General features: G+C 55.7%; 1 long non-coding RNA gene across 1 annotated transcript in view; it reads right to left on the bottom strand.

The window, feature by feature from the left end:
- LOC139075828 (uncharacterized) overlaps nucleotides 1–21,470 on the bottom strand; it is a 73,692-nt gene extending 52,222 nt beyond the window's left edge. The window contains exons 1-2 of the long non-coding RNA XR_011526728.1: nucleotides 21,332–21,470; nucleotides 13,940–14,336 (exon numbers count right to left, since the gene is read on the bottom strand). This is a non-coding gene — a long non-coding RNA (uncharacterized lncRNA). The remainder of the gene's footprint in view (nucleotides 1–13,939; nucleotides 14,337–21,331) is intronic.

Genomic DNA, 21,470 nt, shown 5'->3' with positions numbered 1-21,470 from the left:
AGGAGAACTACCCGGGACAAACAATTGCCGCTCGATGCCAACAAGACAGCATCAGGAAAGTAAGAAACAAAAGGAAGTAGAAAGAAAAATATTTGCTCTGGATATTGACTTCCTTCAGACACAGAGAGAGATTTTAGATTCTCAGTACAGGTTATGAAGAAAGAAAATAAACAACACTAACGTTCTTTAGATGCAGCTGTCAGCGGTATTTAGAAAGTCTTCATATTGCAAATAAAGACAAGAACATAAAAATGAAAATAGTATATATGTATATAATATCACGTGATAATATAATATACAGACACATTCCAAACAGTTTAAGGACTAAAATATGTAAATTAAATTATAAAGCTAATAAAAGAAAAGTGAAAAAGCTTTATAGGCTCAAAGTCGGGAAGAGTGGCTTAACAAGATGCAAAAGAACAAACTATGAGAAGAAAAACGACAGATTGGACTTCATCAAAATGAAAGTTTTCTATGTGGTAAGTAATACCACAGACAAATTGAACAGCTGAGTGACAGACGGGAAGCTTGTCTTCAATGTCTGAAACTGAGAAGGAATCAAGTATGCAAATTATACAACTAACGCCTACAAATCAGCATGTGAAAGAGGGTCAGCCCCTCCGGAAAATGAGCAAAGGTGTGAACAGGCAATTAACGCAGAGAGCGCCTGCCGGCTGAGGAGGACGTGAGGAGATCTCTACTTCCCATCGCCAGAGACCAAACCAGAACCAGACACCGCCTCCCAGGCATCTGATCTGCAGAAAATCGGAGGTCAGGCAAAAGGAAGGGCAGCTGTGAGCTTGCAGAAGGAGCTTGTCGCCGACTCGGCTAGGAGGACAGACGGCTGCAGGACTGCAGCCAGCCAGGCAGGAGTACCCACTAAGTGTGTGCACCACCATGGGACACAGGGGTGTGGCTTTTGCAGATGTGTCCCATAGATGTGCCTGCCAGGCCACCAGGAGACACGGAGAAGGGCGCTCAGCACAGAGTATTCACTGGACAAAGAGTCGTAGGGCCCATCGCTCAGGAATGGAAAAGGGGAGTGTGCGTGTGTGTGAGTGTGTTTTAAGTTGTCCTAGCCCATTCTGGCTGCTATAACAGAATGCCACTGACTAGGTGGCTCATAAACAACAGACATTTATTTCTCACGGTTCTGGAGCCTGGGAAGTCCAAGGTCAAGGTGCTGGCAGATTCTGTATCTGGTGAGGGCCGACTGGGGAGGTCGGGTGTTCCACACCCTGCCCACATCACCTCTCAGCAAAGCCCCCAGGAAGCCCAGCACACACTGAGGGTGGGACCCAAAGGCCTCTGGGGTCCTAGCCCTGGAGTCCTGGAAGGATGGCCCAGATGACAGCCACAGTCTCAGCTGCTGTCTGAATGACTGCTGAGCGTTATTTCTTGTTAATTAGATTTCAGCTCAGATGATCGTAAAATGAGAGAACAGAAATGCCCGTCCTGCATTTCAGGGATTCCCAAGGCTGCTTGGACTCTGGGGGTGAACACATACCCCCGGCGGCGGCAGCAGCAGCAAAAGGCCAGAAGCTTGTGGAAGGGCACGGTCGGGGGAATGATGTTCGTTTGCCTTGTCGGCAATTATTACCTTTTTGGGGGTGACAGTCTGAGCAGTGAGGGCCTTTGGACAGGACTGGTGCGCCTCCCACAGCAGAGGTGCCAAGGAACTGCCTGTGGAATCTAGGGGAGAAGGAAGGGCTTGATGGAAGGAGGGCAGAGGGAGAGACCTTGTGGACACCGCCCCCCATCTTCTCTTCTAAACCTCCTTCTTCTCTCTCTGACCTCGGGGCCTTCTCCTAGGCTGTCCCTCTGCCAGGACGCTCTCCCCATGATGCTGCAATCCTGCATCACCTGCTTCCACGAACACTAGGCCAAAGCTCTGGGCTCAATTACCAGTGTATCCCATGCCCAGCTCTGTGCCACTGAGCCTGCTGTAGGAGGGTGTGTTTAGACAAGGGAAGCGGGTTCCTACCTGCTTTGGGGGCCTGGCAGCTCCTGCTGGAGAGAGGGGAGACACGGTATTCCCAGCTAGGGCACAGCTGAGCGGGTCAGCTCCTCGGAGGGACCTGCCTCCCCCCACCACGGTGGGGCCAACAGAGGACAAGAACTCTGCCTGGGGCTCAGGATGCAGAGTCCTCAGCAAGCCCTGGGCTGAGATGGAGGAGGATGAGAGGGAATGCTCGCTGGGACCCCAACCCAGAGAAGGCAGGAATGGATGAGGCCCAGAAGGACAGTTGACATTCTCAGCTGAATGAATTTGTGTTCACATGAGACACCAGAAAGGAGAAGTCATGTTAGAACAAACATCACCAGCGAAGAGAGTGGGAGGGAGGTCGAGGTGCTGGGTGCTAGTCAGCCTGGCCTGGAGAGGCCAGCACGTGCGTGTCCAGCGGCTCTCCCCTTCTCTCCCCTGGGCTGGCCCCTCCTCATCTCCCACTCAAAGACCCCAAGGCCACTGGGGCTTGGTCCTTGGTCTCTTTTCTTCTCTCTCCACACTGAATCTTGTTAATCTCATCCAGTTTCAAGATTTTAATTTCATCTGTATGGCAAAAGTTCTGAAACTGACATTCCAGACTGGATCTCTCTCCTGAACTTCAGGCTCACATATCCAGCTGCCTCCTGAACACATTTCCACTTGGACGTCTAACAGATATCTGTGTCAGTTATCACTGCTGCATAACAAACACCCCAAAACCTAGTGGCCCAAAAGAACAACAGGTTGTTTCTCAGGATGCTGCTGGGCAGGGGTTGGGGCAGGGCTCCTCGGGGCGGCTCTTCCACTCCCTGTGGTGTCGGCTGGAGTCCCTCCCACAGCTGCATTCCTCCTGGACCTCAGCCGAGGCTGGACCGTGGGAGAAGGCTTTCCTCACATGCCTGGCGGTTAGTTGATCTGCTTGTTGGCCTCAGCTGTCCTCCATGGGCCTGCCCTCCAGTGGTCTCTCTCGGCTTCCTTACTATATTGCAGCTGGGTTCCAAGACAGCAAAAGAAGAAGCCGTAAGGCCTCTTCCAGGTGAGTCCCGGAACCGACATGGCATCCTTTCCCCACACCCTACTGATCAAAGCAAGTTACAAGACCAGCCCTAATTCAAGGACCAGGGATGAGGGGGAGGAAAAACGGCTGAGTGGCAGGGGGTATGGAAGGAGGGGTATGGAAGGAGAACTGTCAGCGGCTCTCTTTAGAGACTTTTCTACCAGGACATTTCACACCCAGCCTGCCGAAATTGAACTCGCAATCTCCCCCGAGACATGCTCCCCCAGCGCCTTTCCCAGCGGATAACGGCTCCATCCTTCTGGTCCTCCAGCCAGACCCCTGGCTGACAGCTAGTCCCTTACAGGTCCTGTCAGCTCGGCCTTGAGAATATATGCTGATGCCACCCCTCCTCCACCCCCACAGCTCCCAGCCGAGTCTCCGTCTCCAGCATCTTTCCCCAGGTTCCGCCTGACTCGTCTTCCTGCTTCTACCCTTGGAGTCTCTTCCCAACACAGCAGCTAAGTTGATCTTTCTATACTTTAGGTCAGACAACATCACTCTTCTCATCGAACCTTCCTTTGCCTTCCTCTTTCTCTGTGAGTAGGGCCAAACCTCTTACAAGGGCCCCCAGGGCCCTATGCTGTCCTCAGCCACCCCTCATACACACCACAGCATTACTGCTAGCCCCGATCTCTGACTACCATCTCTCTTGCTCACTTGGCTCCAGCCACCCTGGCCTTCCGTCTGGAGAGCACCCTGCAGTCCGTAAAGCATTCTCTTAGCCAGGAGTGGCGACGTAATTTGCAGGGCCCAGTGCAAAATGAAAATGCAGGCCCTTGTTCCAAACGACTAAGAATTTCAAGACAGCAACAGGAGAGCATTAAACCAAGCATGAGGTCCTCTGAGTTGGGGTCCTGCATGCCTGCACGGGTCACACGCCATGAAGCCAGACCTGCCCCTACCCCTCATCACAGCTGGCCCTTAGAACAGCCCTGTGAGGCAAGCAGAAGAGATTTTTGATATTCCGCCCAATTCAAGATAAGGAAACAGACTCAGAGAGGGTAGGCACATGGCCATGGTCACACAGCCAGAAAGCAGAGGGTCAGCTCTGGACGCCAAACCTTAGCAACAGGGTCTGGACTCTTTCCTCCACACCTACCATCCTCCCCTCCACGTCTGGGTCCAACCCTGAAAGAAGGAAGACTCAGCACCCCCTTCCCTGCCCAACCCCCGCCCAGGCTGCTTCCTGTCCTCTCCAGCCCCCTTGGACACTCCCACCCGGCAAACACCTGTCCTGAGCATCAGAGGTCCAGCCCCACCCACCAAGATCCCCAGGTCACCCTATGTCATGGTAAAGCCCCTTCTCTAGGAATTAGGGTTTCAAGCTGAGGATGAGACCAAGGAAACTGGCAAAACAGAGAGAAAAGCAGAAGCTGGTGGGAGAATGTCACTTCCGAGGATGGGAATTAGAGACAGGAGGGGAACTGAACAGGAAAAATGGGTAGAAGGTATTAAACAATATAAATCAGAGCCCTCTGGCCTCCAGCCCCAGGAGCCCGAGAGTCTGCCAGGACTGAGGGCAGAGCCCAGCAGGGCTGGCCCGAGGGGATCACAGTGCCAGAGCCAGGGGCACAGGATCCCTAATTAGGGTCTTACACAGAGCCTGCAAGCCGGGCCCCCACAGGCCCCAGCCCTGTGTTGGGACAGACTTAATGGCCTGGGCTGGAGGATCCAACATAGAGTATTCTTGTTCCCCAGCGATTTTTATAAGGCATTTATGGACCCGGGACAACCTCAGGACAACACTCAGCTTATGAGGCTGGCCACCCAGACAATGGGGGCAAAGAAGCAGGTCAGCACAAGCGCCCTGAGATGGAGGCTCAGAGGCGGGGGACCGGGCAGCATTCACCCCACCGTGCAGGGGTGGGGCCTCCCCACCTTGTTACCACACAGCCCTGGGCTGAGCTCTGGGGGACCCTCACCTCCACAGACTGGGGGTGGGGCACACAGCATCGTAACCAGATTCCCGGGGCCTGGGGAGCCCACTGCCACCACCACCGTTTAAACATAGCCCCAGTAGACAGAAAAATCATTGGAGGCACGGCCTCTGAGCCCCCCAACAGCACCAAGGACCCCGGGAATATATTCACTCCCGCTAACCACCGTATTGTTTCAATCAACCCACATGCTTCATAGCAATTGATCTGATGTCCCATTTTTGCTCATCAAAGGTGGCCGTAACTAGGGTCCAATGTGTGGGAGCTAAGCCCTCACACTGACGTGATTCCAGCCCAAAGCAGACATACTTGGTGCTTTGATCCATCAGTCCCAAGTAACTGTGAGATTTCTGTTTTCCTTGTATGCAGTTACCATTTACCAAGAACCTAACATCTGCGAGATCCGGGGGCAGGGCTTCCAGAGAGTGATCCCATTCAGGCCTCAGGGCACCTTGAGAGAGAGCTTGTCATCGTCAACCCTATGTCACAGGTAACAGATCAGGTGGAGAACAGCCCTGAGACCACATACTGGTAAGTGATGGGCCCAGGATTCCAACCCAGATCTGAGGAGGGTAATATCAGGCTCCTTCCACCCACACGTCCATGTCCACCCTCCTGAGAGGCGAGGGAGGTGCCAACACGGGAAAGAAGCAGCCAGCTCTGCCTGGTACAGTCAAAGAGGGCTTCCTGGAGGTGGTGATAGCTGAGTCAGGCCCAGTATAATGAGTGGGGCTTGGCTGACAGAGAGGAACAAAGAGGCCTGAGCATGGCAGGCAGGAAGCAGAGGCGTCCTGGGGCCACAGTGCACATCCTTGGAGGCTCTGAGATCTGGGGTTCTGCCCTATTGGTATCACTAATAGTAACAGCTACCACATAGCCAACATTTATTATGTGCTCTATAGAATTATATTTTATCCTCACAAAAACCCTATGAGAGAAGAATGATTATTTTCCCCAGAGAACCGAGACGTAGGAAGGTCAAGAAACTTGCTGACTGTGTGATCTCAGGCAAATGAGGAGCCAGGTCTAAAACACGGGTTTCATTTGCAGCCAGCATCACAGGCTTGGTCCCCATGCAGAGAGCCTGCGACAGGACTTGAAACGGGAGACCCTGGCTCCATGCTCAGCGCCGGCACTCACTTCTCAACCCCGGGCAAATGACTTCATCCGTGGGCGCATCCACGAAAGGACCCGGCACTGGAGACACCTTCCAGCTCCCGCATCCAGCTGGGCGTGAAGCTAAATCTCCTGCTGAACCTTTCGGTTAGAGGAGCCAGTCAGCCTCCTTTCAAGCTTAGGCTGGTTTGAACTGGGTTTTTTCCCCTCGGTAGAGTAGTCTCCAAGCAATGTAGGATTAAATGAACAAACACAGTCAAGGCGCCGAGCACGGAGCCCGGGACAGAGTCTGCCAGGCTTCTTTCCCAGGACATGTGATCAGATTCCTGCTGGCTTGTCCCACTAGCCTGTCAGGCGGACCCCGGTCCCAGGTCCACTGTGCCTCTCCGCATCACCCCAGAGGGCACCCTCTGCATCGTGGTCAAATGGCTGCCTGCAACCAGGATGCACCCCAGCCTGCCCAGGCCCCAACCCCAGCGTTAGACAAGCTTAGGTTCAGTCTGGGTCCCGGTGACACAATTCTGCGCCCCACTTAATGCTTTTTGTGGACATTTTCCCTCGTCATTAGTATTCTTTGAGAGCCTGATCTTTAATGTCTAACCATCCAGAATGAAGATTTCCCATAGTTTTTTTTAGCCATGCTCCTATTGTTTGGTATTTAGGCTATTTCCCATTCTCCACTTTGCAAGTTACGCTGTAAAAGCATATTTGCACGCAGAATTTTGACTGCATCCTAGGTTGTTTTCCTGGGATGGATTTCTAGAAGCAAAATGACTAGGCTGTGGGCAGTTTTATTGCTCGACTATTGAGATGCTCAGTTTTGAAGCAACATCTGTCCCCTCTTTAAACGCCCCGGTCCACTGCTAACCAGTCTCCATTGCCCAGGCCTTCACTAAGTGAGCGCTGGAGGCGCTGGAGGCTCGCGAGGTCTGCGGTGAGCATCCCAAGTGCCTTTTCTTACTCATCACAACGCTATCGCATGGACGAGATTCGTGCCCAGTTTCAGGGAGGAAACTGAGGTACAAAGAAGGTCTGCATCTTGCCAAAAGCAACGCAGCTTGGAAGGATGGAGGCAGGATGCGCTCTAGCTTTGTCTGACCCTACATCCTATGCTGCTCCTCTGCCATGAAACCCTCCTGGGAGGGAGGGCCACTTCCTGCTGTGAGTCCCACCTAAAGATAATTCCCCCTGCTGGCGCCTGGACACTTCCTGTGTAACACCATGGGGTATCCTACTAGAATCAGTCTAAATTATTTTGGGTCCTATGTCACTTAAGAACATCATGGTTGGCTTGAGGACCCTTTCTAAGAAAAGCGTAGTCGCATGCATCTATGTGGAAAGGTTCCCTGTGGGACAAGAAGCCCCAAGACTGGAGAATCTCCTTGTCTGGGGTCTTTGAGATGCAAACTACCCCCTGGGTCAACAGAGCAGCTGCCTGGGCACTGGTGTACTGTTCCCTCCCATGGCATTGCCGTGTCCCTTCCTGGGGCAAGCTCAGGGTGACAAAGGGAAGAGCAGGTGCTGGGTAGGTTGAGTTCACCGAGCTCCCCCTCAGGACTGAGGGAGAGGACAAAGAGCCTTTGGGGGTTTCCACAACTGTGTCAGAAGGGGGCGAGGGGAGGTGTGTGCAGAAACCTCAGCCCAGGCCAGTGGCCCTGAGGGCCCAGGGAGGTTGTGAGACTTCTGCTCTGGAGTTGGACCTGTTATGCCCGTTCCTGGAGTGCCGGGCATGAAACTCTCCTTCCAGGGAGAATTGGGGGCCTGTGCACGTGCTACAGCTGGTCTGGCAGAAGAGGGACCCTGAAAGGGAGAAGCCACACGCTGAGATGCTAAAGGCCCTGGTGAAGAAAGGGGGCCCTGGGTGGGCGGAGGCAGGGCATACAGTTGGGCCTGAAAAGTCAGGTACCGAGGGACAGGGTGGGGCTTGGCAGCCTGAAGATCTGTGTATTCCCCTATGGGGTAAACCCACTTCCTTGTCCAGGTGGAGGCAGGCAGTCCTGAGGGGAGAGCGCTCTGGGTAGAGTCGAGGCAGCTGGCCTTTGCTTGTGACTCTGCACTCACTAGCGTGTGACCACGAACAAGTCACGTAGCTGAACCACCACTCACTGCCTCCTTTCTTCCTCTAACCTGGAATGTAGTGAGGGTTGACTCAAAGTGAGACCCTGAGCTTCTTATCATTTGAGGCGAACATTGTGCATCCTCCTAGTGTTAATACTGTTATCAAAACCAGTCACTCATCATTCCTAGTGCTCACCTTACCAAAACAGTCCAGATCCTTCTTCCAGAATGGGAAATTGAGAGGCTACTTGCTATAACAAGAAGCTTCCAGAGCTTATGTGAGCTAACGGCGAGTGGCAAGCAAGCCCTCAGCCTCCAGCCACTGCTCTGGGAGCTCCTGCCCACCTGGTCTGCTCCTTTTATCTATAGATCACTCGTGCAGATCAGGTGAGAGCCCTGGGCTGTCCCCAAGCACTGTGAGGAAGGGTTGCGCATCATCTGAGGCCCCAGGTTCTGGGCTTTAAGAAGGAGTGCGATGTCGGAAGTCGCCCTGTCTGCAAGAAGCTGAGATCTTTTGTTTGTGCAGAAAGTCCTTCAGCATTGCCCCCTCCTCAGGGCTGGAGCAAGGTGTGAGGATGAAGACTGGACCTTCTCTCTTCTTTCAACCTAGTCATCTGGACTTCGGGGTGCTGGTCCATGAGTGGTGACCTGGGGAGTCTGGGGGCTGTCAGGTGTGGAAGGCACCAGGCAGGTTGGGGTGCGCTTCACTTGAACAATATCCACGTCACTCTGAGGGAGGACTGTGGGTAGCTGAGCTGACTCGATCCGTCACAGCAGGAGCCCTGGCGTGTGGCAGAGGCCACAGTTCTGACCAGTTTTTGGTGGCCACCCGCACATCAGCAGGCCCAGGGTGTCTCCTGAGCCCAGGCTGAGGCTCACTCCTGCTGGGTCTTCCCTGCTGCTGGAGGAATTGGGATGAGGGGGACAGGAAGGGGCACACCTGTCCCTGAGAGGATGCTGGCTGAGGCACACGGGAGCTTGTCTTCTGAGCCCGCACTGCTACTGCACGTGGAATCCAGCCACACCCCCACGCCTTGGGCTGCTGAGGACCAGGCCACGAAGCAGGGCTCTACCACCAGCTGCCACGGGATCTGACTACGGCTGACAGGGCACTCCTGACACAGGGACTTCTCAGGGTCCAGGGAAGCTTACGTATGGGGTGGCCCCAAAAGCTTTGGTCCACAGCAGAGTCTGCATGACACACCTCCCCTCCATCATCCCTGAGCCTTCTACCGGCCCGGGCCTCCGGGCCCATTCCAGCTGCATTCTTTGACCAGATTCCACGAACAGGCAACCTTGGACTTCGGCATTGCCTGCCCCGCAGCAATCTCTAGTGGATCTCAAACTACGCATCATCGCCCTCCTACAGCCCCTCAACAGTGCTGAGCCCAGCGATCAATCACCAAATACCTGGACACTGGGGCCCAGTGTGGCAGGGCTGGTGCTAGTTGATTCCAGGGAGATGAGAGCCAGGGGCCAAGGGCCATACCCAGGCACCTTTAGCAAGTGAGTGGACCGACTCTTTTCCCCACAGGTGTCCCCTACACGGGCTCTGCCACTGAGATCTAAGGCCCTTTCCCTTCTGGTCCCCTCGGAGTCCCTCCACCGGGCTTTCTGTAGAGGCAGAGCGAGTTCGTCCCAGGCCTCTTGGCTCGCCTCCTGCTTTCTCCCGAAGGCAATATTAATAAAGATGTCACATCTATAACTTCTTCCCAGATTGCAGCACGGGAGCCAGACGGCGAGGTGGGGGTCTGGGGGCAAGGCTCTCCACGATCCTTGCTGCAGCCTTTGGGACAGGAGGCCGTGTGTTGGAAGAGCTGTCAGGTGACTTCTGCAAGAAGGTGGGTGACTCCATCTCTGTTCGAAGTCTCTAATCCCTTAGCCCTTAAATCCAGAGGGCCTACCCAATGGGGCTCAAGGACAGGGAGCCCCTTTATTCCCAACCCCCCCGGGTCCCATGTGATGTCACAGCCTTGTGAACCTGGGTATAAAGGAACTCTTTTTTATTATTCGGCTTCAAGAAGGTGGCGTGTGCTCCAGCCCCAGCTCTGGGCACCACCTTGAGGGTTGTGAGGTGGGGGTCTTTCCCAGCCCCTCAGCCCCTGCATGTTGTGCACAGAAGGTATTCCTGAGTTTTCTCTCAAGCACAAAACCCCTCCAGATGGGCCTCAGTAGTCTGCGGCTCTGACCTCACTCTGCCCTGGTGCCTGGGGTCTCCAGGGGCCAGGGGACAGTGCTACCTGCCAGGCTGCTGTGCGTGCCTCAGAGAGCCCAGCTGCTGGCACCAGGCAGCATCCCAACGCTGTGCCCTCCCCTGGGGTGAAGACCACATGGGGGCTCTTTAGTCTTCGAGAGCTCCCCTCCTGGCACCCTTTCCTTTCTGAGCTTTTGTCTCCCCATTCTTCCACCCGGGACTCACCCTCCTCCCTTCTGAATCAGCCAAGTGTCCGTGGCGATTGGCCCAAGGCCCAGCTCTGGCCCTGTGAGCTGACCGTTTTGAAGAAACGGAGAAGCAACAGTGGGGTGAGATGGTGGTGGGGAGCGCCCTCCCCATCCTGCTTCTTCCCTGAAGTGGGGAGCATGTCCTCAGCAGACTGTGGTGCCTCATGGCCAGGGCTGAGCCGGCGTCTGGAGCAGTGTGACTACAGCCTGGTCACTTCCCAGGCAAGAATTGGATGTGAGAATTGTATAATAAATAATATAACAATTTCTTATCACAAAATTATATGATTATATAAATACATATATATAAATAATGTACACATATATATATGATTTATTATAGGGTTTTGTGTTGCCCAGTTGTGAGAGCTGATTAAACCGTCTCTGGGAGGCTGTCCCTTCTCTGTCTGGTGCCACAGCCTGAAGTGGGCAGCCGAGAAGGGAAAGTGGGTGTGAAGTGGGGGAAGTCAGGAAAAACAAGATGAGCAGAGCCCACAAGGATGGACTGGAACCAACTTGGATGATGGGGGTGTCCTGACTCTGGGGCTGTTCATCGTGCAGCCAAACACACCCCCAGCCCAGGAGCTGCAGAGGCTGAAGGAGGAGAGCCAGCCGGAGCTGGAGGAGCTGCGGCCCCAGGTCAGCGAGGTGAGCCTGCTGGTGAGCAGCGAGGTCTGTGAGCTGCCACAGTGCCTTGTGCCCTGCTCCAGTCTCCCACGTGTGAGAGAATATGGCTGCTACTTCACTCCTGCCTTCGAAATCTCAGCAAAACATCTCTGTGGTTCACACTAACCTGAAACCATGTAGGGAAGGGAATTCTGGAGAATGCGTCCACCACATACGGATGTCCACTACCCTTGGAGACCTGGGGGCCACCCAGGACACTGCAGCACTGTCCTAGAGGACAAGAGTGACCACAGGGGGGCCACAGGGACACTCTGCCCCGGTGTGGAGCCCAGTTCCCCAGCCTAGAAGCCCCCTTTCCTCAAGACAGGTTTCTGATAGAGACATTGTGAGCCTACTCTGACCCTAGAAGCAGACGGGGGCCATAGTGAACCACTCGACAGCTCTCCCTACCTGGTATTTTGGGGCACTGGGACCGGGCAGTTGGTGCCCAGCGTCTTCCCAAAAGGCCTTGGCTCCTTATACACCTCCTCTCTGGAGTCTCAAGATTCATGCCCCCCCACAAGCTGGGCACCACCTGCTCTCCATCTGCAAAATTCAGGGAGACCACAGACAAGACTCTTGAGGGGAACACAGTCGGTAAATTCACCTCTGCCTTCCCAGACACTGTTACCCACGGTGCCGCGATTGTGGCAGGAACGGTTATGTGAGGGTATAGACAGGAAGCCCAGAAAGAAAGGTGCTCACACATCCTCAGGGGTTCTCTCTGAGAGAGGGGTTATGCGTGATTTTTCTGCCCGCCTGTGCATCTTTTCTGTATTAAGCGTTTCTCAGTCAGCATATATTACTGTATCAGAAAAACAAGCATGTGTAATGGAGTCGGGTTTCCCTCGCTCCCTAGTCCGCTCAGAGCAGACCCCCTCATGGGGCAGGGGAAGCGGCAGCCAGGGCGAGCTTGGGGCCGAGCTGAGCCACGTGCATGCTGCCTGCCTGGCGTCACGGAACATCCCGTAGCTGAGCAAGGAGGTCACTTGTCAGCCTTTCAGACACCGAGGACGCATCCGGGGTGTGAAACTCCCAAAAGGTTTAGTCATCACTCTCTCGTCTCCCCAACAGTTTGCCAGTTGTCGGCAGAGATCTCAGGGACGGGAGCTGGCAGACAGCATCCTAACATATGCGAGATCTGCCAAGGGGCGAGGGGAGAGGGGCTTGTCCCTGTAAGTATCAAACATCCCAGGTGCTGCATGTATAGTCACGCCCCTGGCCTTTCCGAGGGTGGCCGGAGTCCTAGCCCAACACAAACACCGTTTCAAAGGAACGAGGCGGACGAGAGCCTTGCAGAGAGCCGCAGCCTTCCCGAGGAGCCAGACACCAGCGAGAGCCAAGGGTCTGATCCAGCTTCTTTCCCAGGCCCTTCGCTTCCAAGTCACCATCTCAGAGAGCAGCGTCAACAACCTCACCTCACGGATGTGGAGGGAGCATGTGGATGTGCACCACTTGGGGACCAAACCTGGGTGTCCTGTAGCTCAGGGCACGTGCTCAACTCTAAGGGCCAGAGAAGCAGCAGGCACCCACGAAGGCAGATAACTTGGTACCTTCCGATTGACATTCTTGATACATGTGTTCACGTTTATTTGTCAAGTGCAGAGAAGGGACCAATCCTTCCCACACTGTGTGCAAAGCTGAGCCCTTCCTGAATGTGACTTTCTAACCCAGGCACTGCCAGAGGAGGTGTGGAGAGGCCGCTCATTTCTCTCCTGGAATCCAATTACATTTTGCCAATTAAGCTTATTTTCTGTGATACCGTTGTGCCCTTTAGTCAGGATGGCAGCTGTCCCTGCCTTCAATCAACTCTGCCCACTCTGGGGCCAGGGAGAAGCACCCACATCCCACCGCCAAGCCTCTGGGCCCGAGCCCCTTCCGTTGCCGGTCACACTACTGCATGGGCTATAATGCCCCATTTAAAGGGCCCAGCTCCTCTATGCTCCTGCTCTGACACCCCAGCTCCTCTGTGCTCCTCCGCTGACGCCCCAGCTCCTCCGTGCTCCTCCCCTGACGCCCCAGCTCCTCCGTGTTCCTCCCCTGACGCCCCAGCTCCTCCGTGCTCCTCCCCGACGCCCCAGCTCCTCCGTGCTCCTCCCCGACGCCCCAGCTCCTCCGTGCTCCTCCCCGACGCCCCAGCTCCTCCGTGCTCCTCCCCTGACACCCCAGCTCCTCTGTGCTCCTCCCCTGACGCCCCAGCTCCTCCGTGCTCCTGCCCTGGCACCTCAGCTCCTCCATGCTCCTCCCCTGGCGCCCCAGCTCCTCCTCCCACTGCAGGTGGGAAGGTCAGGCAGCGACCCAAGTCATAAGGCCAGTGATGTCAGAGCCAGGACAGGCAGCCAAGGGGTGGCAAAGACAAGCCCCTACTGAGATCAAAACTGCAGGAGGCAGCAGGCATCCCACTCCCACAGCAACCCTGAACCTGTCGCTCTCTGTGTCCCTTAAAGCACCCAGAAGCCTCCTCCACTTTGCCCTGATGGGCGCCTCTTACGAGAACAAATAGACTATGCAGAGCTAAGGGGAGCTTCCTGGCCTCTGGAGGGCTGTCTGTGGTGTCCAACTCAGCACACCCTGCCTCACACTCAGCAGGTGCCCAATAAAGTTTGCTGACTTGTGGATTCTGAACTCTCAGTGTGGGCAGTGGGTCAGCATGGAACACATAGGTAGTCATACCTGCATGGTCTGACTCAGTCCGAGGAAAAGAAATCTGTGAACAGTTGTCCTAGATGAAATCACTCAGTACTCAAGTGGTGGATGATGCTTCTCTTCGTCTCATCACTGAGCAAAGCTGCTGGGTTTGAGCACTGAAACCTCGCTCCAGGCATTCTCAACTCTGCTGCGCATCAGAAGCACCTGGGAAGGCTGCTACAAAGATGCACGCAGTGGACCCGCCCTGCGCGGGGCGTGCAGGAGCCGTAGATGCTCCCACGGGTCTCGAGGGCACTCCGGAGCCTGAGGACCACCAGATTCGCAGATGGGCAGACTCAGGGGACACTGCCCCAGCTCTGCCACTGAAGTCCTGTGAAGTTGGTGCTGCTCATTTTATTGGTCAGGATCTCAGCTTCCTCGTCTGGAAAACAGATATAATAAAACCCTGGACCCCTCTGACCATGTAGGTCCACCCAAGGCGCAGGAACTCACTCTGCAGACCTTACAAAGCAGCTGCCAGCCACGAATAGCATTTTATTTATGTAACAAGCACAGCTTTGCTCCATGACACTCAGATTCGAGAAATATCTCCTTTGATAATTTTTCTTAAAATTAAATCTAGCTAAGGCCGCTGACAAATCCCAACCTGGCCAGGTCACTTGGCCACCCCGGGGCAGACCTGGTTGAGTGCCACAGTCCCCACTAGGGCAGGTTGCACGCACAGCTGAGTTAGCTGGGCACCATAAGCCCAGGAATGCACCTCAGCCAGGCAGCGGGCCCCTCTGGCCAGCCCATGTCACGGCCAGCCATCACTCGGAAGCCTCACGATCCTGAAAAGGGACAGACAGTTCAAGGTCTTTGGGTTTTGGAAGACCTACCTTATGTTTCTTCTCCCAAACCCACCCCCCAGCCTGATCTCTGGTCTAGACTGGACTCCCCACTTGACAGTAAAACGTTTCTACTCAGCACTCAAACTTGGGTTGCTTAGGGTTTTTTTCAACACCCCGCTCCCCAGGGTTGGCCAGACATCCAGAATTAGTAACATTAGGGCCTCCCTCTGCCGCTCAAAGACTTGGTTCTACATGAACCCAGGGCCCATGGCAGAGAAGCCCTGTCCTTGGTCAGCTTACTCCACTGGGCCTTTGCTACGTTGACCATGAGCTTGGCCACGGGGCCTCTAGCTGCTGCTCCTGCTGTCACAGCCCCGGGTATCCAGCCTCATGCCCACCCCCAACATCTGTGCAGCCACTCTCCCATCTGGGGGTGCCAGGGCACCAGTCTCTGCCAATCACAGTAACCAAACCCCAGCCCTTCCCTCAAAGCGCACACGGCCTCCTGCCCTGACGCCCATTGTCCTTGCTTCTGCAGACCCAAAGAGGGGCTGAGGGGGCCTGTCTTGAGGGGGGCCCTGGATATACAAAGAAACTGTTGATCCTCTCCCAGGGTGAGGAGGCCAACTCAGCACACAGAGCCTTGGCTGTTCTTCCAGGAAGAGGGGCCACAGAGCGGAAATCAACCTTTCCATTATTTTCAGGCTCCTGAAATTCAGCAGCAGTATCAGGTCCAGTGTCATATCTCAGCACAGCCAAATCAGCACCCATATTAGCCAAATAATGCAGTTAGTCATAAGCACAGTTTAAACGCAGGTGGGGGGGTGGGCAGTATGCCTCAAGTCAATGTACCTCCTTACCTGGAAACCCTGACCTCCTGTGTGCTCTCTCACGCTTTCTCTGTACAGACCTCCTTCTCTATGTTGGGAGACACACCCTGGTCTACTGCCCTCTCCTGAGTCCAGGTGGAACCTGTCCCTTGCTCCTAGCCAACAGAATATGGCAAAGGTGTGGGCTCGTCCCTCAGCTGATTCACTTGATCACACTGCATTATGTCTTAGCAGACCAGAGCGGGAAACCCTCCAGCTGGCCCTGAAGAAGTGAGCTGCTGCACTGTGTGAGGGGGCTGCGTGGCAAGGCACTGCCAGCCTCTAGGGGCTGAGAGTGGCCTCAGCCGACAGCCAGCAAGAAAGCGGGGACCTCAGTCCTACCACCAGAAGGAGCTGAATTCTGCCAACAATCCCGTGAGCTTGGAAGAGGCGCCCAGCTCTTGAAAGGAACACAGGCTGCCAACACCTGAGCAGGGGACCCAGCTAAGCCATGCCGATTCCTGACCCATGGAAATGACGAGATAATGAAGGCATGTGTGTTAATCTACTAAGTTTGTGGTAATTTGCTACACCGCAGTAGAAAACTAGACAATTTCTTTCCTATTTCATCATGTCAAGTGAACATGTCATCAGCACATAAGGGTCTGGGTCTAAAAGAAAGCAGACACGAACCAGGCCGCTTGGCTCTGATTTCCAACTCCAAAGGAAGCTCCCGCCACTAACCTGCTGTGTGTCCCTGAGCAAGTCTCAGCTCTCCGTCAACCAGGGGGCCGCCTAGGGCTCTTCACCTCTTGCAGCTCTGAAATTCAGTCTCTAGTTTCAAGAGTAAGATCTTACAGAGCCGAAGAAGTCACATTTATTTCCACATTCTCTTATCTTCGATTCCATCAGTCCACTGATCCTTCATTCAAAACCAGAGCAGAGGTAGGAACCAGCACGGATGTCAGATTCCCTGGAGACTGGAACACCTGCAGGGGCCTTCCTGGGCTCCGGCCAGCCTCACAGCCCCCAGCCAAGTTCCCTCTCTGGCCTCCAGCCGGAAGCCTACCAGGACTCAAGGGACAGCCTAAGCAACAGAAAGCCATTTTTCAATGCAAATTGTGCACTGCTTTGGGAACAGGCTGCTGGCTAAGCAAACTTGTCCCGTTTTTCACCTGTCCCAGCACATTCTTCTGAGCCCTGAGAGAGAATAATGGGAATCACAGCTCCCGTTCACAGGCTAATTCACACAGGAAGTCACGGTGCCCAGGAGGGTGAGAAGCCTGTTGCAGGGATGTCCCCAAGCCTCCCTCTGCAACCCAAATCAGCAACGGGGCAGGGAGGGGCTGGGGCCTGGATGTGCGGCTGTGCAGGTCAGGGAGCACCGAAGACCAAGTGCTGACCCAGCCATCAGAGCCACTGAGCCCCAGGCTTGTGTCTGTGGTCAGCGACTCATGGCTGCCCCGCACCCGGCCACCAAGACACCCTGCTGCAGACCCACGAGTGTATTGCAGGGAGTCACCCAGGACCCCCTCGGCCCGGTTTGAGCAGCACTCACCCTCGCTCTGCCCCTGCCACGCCCTGCTCAGCCCCGGGCCCTAACTCCAGCAGCAGGCAGCTGGCCACCCTGTTCAGTCCCACCTTCGGGATCCATTTACCACACTCCAAACAAGCTGAACGATGCCTGCTGGGTGCCAGCCTCCCAGCCCGGCCCAGAGGGTGGGCACAAAGTCAGGTGAGCTGGAGTGAGCCCACTGGATGCCCACCAAGATTCATTCAGACCATTTGTGTGTGTGTGTGTGTGTGTGAGGAAGATTGGCCCTGAGCTAACATCTGTGCCCATCTTCCTCTGTTTTCCGTGGGACACTGCCACAGTGGGGCTGGAAGAGCAGTGCTAGGTCCGTACCCAGGATCCGAAAATACGAACCCCAGGCCGCCAAAGTGGAGCACGTGAACTTAACCACTATACCACCGGGCCAGCCCCCATTCAGACCATTTTTAAGCAAGCAAGCTGGTGCTGTCACAGGAATAGCAGCATCTCCAGAAGGGTCTAGAAATGACTCTCAGCTGCCACCACTGCCACATGGGACACCAGAGGACCCTGTACATGAGTGGACGTCCCTCTACAGAAGTGGGCTCCTTTCCCAGAAAGCCAGGTCCTCCCTGAGGCTTGTCTTCCTGCTATCCATCAGCACTTTTAGGGGAATCTCCCTTACCTCCCCGACCCAGAGCCCTGGGAAGCCCTGAAGCATGTCCCACATGCAGTGAGGCCATGTGAAGTAGCAGCAAGAAGTTACCTGGACCGTGGCTCTCCACAGGGCTGCCCAGTCAAATCACAGGGAGCTTTTCACAACATCATGTGCCCAGGCCTGTCCACCCCCAGAAGGCAGAATGGTGGGGAGTGACCCAGCCCCAGCACGGTGTGGCCTTTGTAAGTCAGTGAACCTCATGGAGCCCGTCTTCTCACCTCTGGAATGGGGAGGATGACAGCACCATCTGGCTGTGAGAGGAAATGAAAGAATCTGGTGCTTCACACACCCTTTCTCACGACAGGGTGCAGAACGTGAAAATATTTGCACGATGCACTGAGTAAAGGAACAAGACCACTTGGAGGTTCCTCCTGGCCCAGACCCTCACCCAGAGCTGGAGGGCTCCCATTCTCTGTCCCCGTTCCCATTCACATGCAGGAAGATGCTGAGGGGCAATGGTGCAGAAGGCCTGGTCACCTTAAAGCACCAGGCAGGGGTCTAGCATATGCTAAGCCCCCCACCCAGTGCTGGTTTTGTCGTCTCAACAGAGAGGTCTGAGACAGAGCAGACGCATCACCATTTTTAATGAGCTCCCTGCATGGTTCTGGAGCAGCTGGTCTGCAGCACCAGGTTTGGACTTTTGGTTCTAGCCGGTCAGAGCCAGTAGGCTCTTCCCCAACAGGGTCACTAGCTCCCCCACCCATCCCATCCTTTCCTGCAGCCCACCCACCATTATGGTCCTGGTCCTCCCAACCTAATTAGCAGGCAAATCCCGTTCTGGGAGAACTGAATGGGCCTCTTCTGCTCCAAGGGGATCCCTCACAGTGTCTCTTTGTAGCCAGCCGGGATCCCGACCAGGCCAGACTGGGTCCTCAGCTGTTTACCCTTCATGCAATTTTGACTTCGCCTCCCGGCTTCCACCTTCAAAGCTGCGATCAGGGCGTGTGGGGGCTCCTGTGGGGCCCCATTTTCCTCTGGAAAAGTGGCTGGCCACAGGCGGGGCCCTGTCTGGCTGCCGCAGACAGGCCTTGGGCTGGCTGTTGGCAGGGGGCGAGTCGACCCAAACAAACGCACTCTGGAGGTGAGAAGCGCAAACAGCCAGGCCAGGCAGAGGGGAGACTGAGTTCTGGCCAACGGGGGCAGACACTGCTCCTGCAGTCCAATGCTCCCACACCCCATGAGGGGCTCCCCCACCTTGAGGGAGAGCAGCCAGAGAGGGCTGCAGTGAGGCAGACATTCCTCCAGACTAGGCAAGGCCCCTCCCCTCTGCGGGAGAGCCCAGCTCCAGTAAGGAATGAAACAGCAGATCTCTCCAGAGAGGGCAAGGCCCCAGGTGGGGTGGGGTCACAGCTCTGCCTGGGGGTTGGGGCTCAGCTCCTGCAGCAGGAACTGGATAGAAGTGTGGGAGCCAGGGCTGGAAGCTACCTGGGCCCCACCCTTGGCCTCCAGAACAGGCGGGAGCCCCCCACTGGGCCCTGCTTACCAAACCAGCCTCAGCCACTCTTGGGTTGGAGAACTTGGGGTAACTGTTGGCATGAGCATGGGGTTTGGAGTATCGGTTAACTCCACAGCAAGACAGGGCATCTGGGCCCAGGCTCCATGGGGGTCGAGCCTTAACTCCTGCCTGAAGACGCCAAGAGCTGCCTGACCTCCCCGTGAGCTACCAACTGGCAGGGCTGCATGGGGGTTCCTGACTCGAAAGCATGAACTGCCCCCATGGGGAAGAGAGGACAGGACCCTTATCCCTACTCATGCACTCATCAGATGGAGACCATGGGGAGAGGGGCAGGCACTGGGCGAGTGAACCCAGCATTAAAACCTAGGCCTTGAACAAGTGACCACAAGATTAGAACTCAGGCCTCAAGCAAATGAACCCAGGATTAGAACCCAGACCTCAGGCCAATGACCCCAGATTTAGAACCCAGATCTCGGGAAAGTGAGCCAAAATTAGAACCTAGACCTCAGACCAGTGACCCCAGGATTAGAACCCAGGCTTCGGGCAAGTGAACCAGGAGTAGAACCCAGACCTTGGGCAAGTGCACCCAGGATTAGAACCTAGGCCTTAAACAAGTGACCCCAAGATTAGAACCTAGACTTTGGGTCAGTGACCCCAGGATTAGCACCCAGGCCTCGGGCAAGTGAACCAGGATTAGAACCCAGGCCTCAGGCCAGTGAACCATTATTAGGACCTGGGCCCCAGGCCATCCAAGTCCGGAGTGTCCTCACTTCCTGGAGCAAGGAGCCCTGCCAGGTGAAATATGGACTCAGTGTGCTGCCTTGAGTCCCCCAAACCGCTGACCTCCCTCACTCTCGACATCGCCTTGTACGGGTTGATGGGTCTTAGGGTGGGCACCTCCCCACACCCCACTCCCCTGGCCCCTCCTTGCCCAGTGCTGGGGCCCATGGGGTCCACCACCAGACCCCAGGAGGGTTCTTCCCAGGAGGATTCCTGGGCCACCCAGACCTACAGAAGCCGCTAGTCGGAGCAGGGCCAGGGCACCTGCAAGTTTATCAAGTCTGGGTGATCCCAGTGCCCTCCCAGAGGAGAAGGTGGGGAAAGAAAGGGAGACAGGTAGGACCAAGGTCCCAGCACTGCCCCCACCCAACACCCTGCTCCCACTTCCAAATGAGGACCAGAAACTACACAGGTTTCAGAACTTATCCAAGGCCGAGCTGGTACCCAGCTCCAAGGACTCAGAAGAAAGCTTGGGGGCGGGGCAGCGCCTGGAGGGGTTGGGGTCTCGCCCTTTTCAGCTCCCCGCTCCCCATCTATCCAGTTTGACTGCACTAAGTTCAGGTCTGGGCCCCAGCCACGGGCCTGGCCCTTGGCGCCCACACAGCCGGGGTCTGCCAGACATCCCCCGGGCAATGCTGTCACTATCTCGTGCAGCCGGGGTCTGCCGGGCTACAGCCAGGCCAGGTGAGCAGCAGACCCCACATCCTCCCACTCATTGCACAACTCCCCTCCCCCAACCACCAGGACAAGTATTAGTAACCCCATTGTGCCCCCAATTGAGGCCCCCAGAGACCAAAAAACCACCCCACGGTCCTTGTAAGACCTCAGGCTGCAAATCCCTCCCACCGCAGCCAGTCCACGGAGCTTTTGGGAGTTCCGGGGCGGGGGGCCTTCCCCCAAGGTCAGAGCGCCCCCTGTCTCCTGCCCGGTGCAGGCACAGGCGACCATCACTGTCAAGTTGGCCGTACAGCTCTTTACAATCACCATCCCGGCGCGGTGGGTGATCCTCCCGCCGCTCGGGAAGCCTCACCTCTACTCAGGGAAAAAAAAGGGGCTCCAGAGAGGTGCAGGGGGCCACGCCTGGGCTCTGAGAGGGCAGAAGCCATCCACAGCGACCCCCAGCAAGCTAGAAGGCCGAGCCCTATAGCCATGTGGAGGCCCAGGAGCCTGAACTGGCGCCCCCACGGCAACAGCACCCGTCTCGGCAGGGAGCGGCCGTGGGAGATTTGTTTCTACGTTTTCCAATTTCCTACGAGGAGATCTTTTCATAATAATAATAAAACAACTTTTACCAAAGCACACTGCACGGTGGCGAGGCTCGCGCAGGCTGCAGCAGCCCCTGGACCTCCTGCATCGCGGGCTCCCGGGCCTGGCTCTGCAGCGCCGGGACCGAGACCACCCGCTCCGAGCCCGGCTCCGCAGAGGCGGGGC

This window comes from Equus przewalskii, chromosome 1 (genome assembly GCF_037783145.1).
Source record: "Equus przewalskii isolate Varuska chromosome 1, EquPr2, whole genome shotgun sequence".
In the NCBI taxonomy this organism is placed as follows: domain Eukaryota; kingdom Metazoa; phylum Chordata; class Mammalia; order Perissodactyla; family Equidae; genus Equus; species Equus przewalskii.
The sequence above is the reverse complement of the archived record's forward strand: the minus strand, read 5'-3'. Positions and strand labels throughout refer to the sequence as shown.